Genomic DNA, 1,438 nt, shown 5'->3' with positions numbered 1-1,438 from the left:
CTCACCGATCTCCCAGCCCTCCTCCAGCATGTCCCATCCACCCTGCTTTCTGACCAATCTAAACAGTGCTATTGCAATTCCATGCATCACATAGGGCTCCTTTAATGGTACCACATTTGTTTAGAGAGCTTCATCGCCCAGGAGAGACCCTTAGCTTCTTTTTGCCTGAGGCCTGGGCAGCACCTCCTGTAATCACCAGGCTCCTGGTGGGATCAGACAGAGATAGAGGCAGGGGAGGGTTGGTTCCATGTTAAGATTTGGGGGTTTTTTTGATAATCAAGGCAAACTAAGCACTTCCTGGAGGTGTAAACCATTCTAGACCACATCAAAGTAGATTCAAATCTGTTCATCAATCTGTCTACAGCAGGCAGCGCCCATTGTGTTGTGGACCACAGGGGCTGTATTTCCACCCAACTGCATTTTCAGAGGTGGGTGAAGTCAGCTTCCTGAGGCTGTGCCCCAGGCTGCCTGTCCACTCAGCCCCGGTCCACAGCCTCCTTGGGAGACAACCTTCACTGCTCTCTGCCCTCTCACCCTTATTCTCTGATTAGGAGAAACAGGTCTCCAAACCACACCACCAGCCGATCAGACCTTGTGCCTCAGGTTGTCTCAGAGCAGTAGCAGTCGCCCTGGGCCAGCCGCCCCATCACGGCGTGTGCTGTGGCCACGTTTACACCCAGCATCAATGACCGTTTGTGCAGGGGGAGGTCAGTCCCAGAAAGGACTAGCCAGGTCTGCATTTCATTTACAGGAGCTGTAAAACTGCCACCTGGCCACTGGCTTTACAGCTTTGGATGATGCTGGTGTCAAAGACATTTGGTGCACGAGCCAGATGGAGCCCTGCCAGTTTTTATATTTATATCTTGCCTATAAATACAAATAAAGGGCCTGTATTTTGAGTGAGCGACAGGCGCACCACGGACATTATTAAACCTTCCAAAAATAAACTTCTGCCAAAGTGAAGGGAGCCAGATTTTTCCTGGAAAGTATCAGCATGGGGCCGGGGGTGGTAACGGCACAGCCCCTCTGCCCCCGGGGCCCCTCTCCAACAGCTGCTCTGCATCAGCAGCTTCTTCTTCCCCCTCGCCATTTGCTTGTTTTAGCCCCAAAAATGCCTCAGCAGCTCCTCAGAGCATCTTGATGTCCACTCAACAGTAAACCAGCCCTGAGGATTCATCTCTGGAGCGCTGTACAAGCAAGGCCTCCATCTTCACGGCTGGAAAACTGAAGGGATGTTACTGAAATATCACCGCCCTGCCCCCCCGCCGTCGGTCAGCGGCCTGCCCCCCTCGCTGCCTCTCTCTACGCCCCCGTTTCCCACCGGAGAGGGTGTAACGGATCCCGGGCCCAGGCACGGCCCACCACGAGGTCACCACGCCGCCCCGCACTACATTTCCCAGAGGGCCGCGCGGCGGAAGCGGAAGTGACGTCTCTCCGC

Source organism: Falco peregrinus, chromosome 8, assembly GCF_023634155.1.
Source record: "Falco peregrinus isolate bFalPer1 chromosome 8, bFalPer1.pri, whole genome shotgun sequence".
In the NCBI taxonomy this organism is placed as follows: domain Eukaryota; kingdom Metazoa; phylum Chordata; class Aves; order Falconiformes; family Falconidae; genus Falco; species Falco peregrinus.
This window is presented reverse-complemented; position numbering follows the sequence as displayed.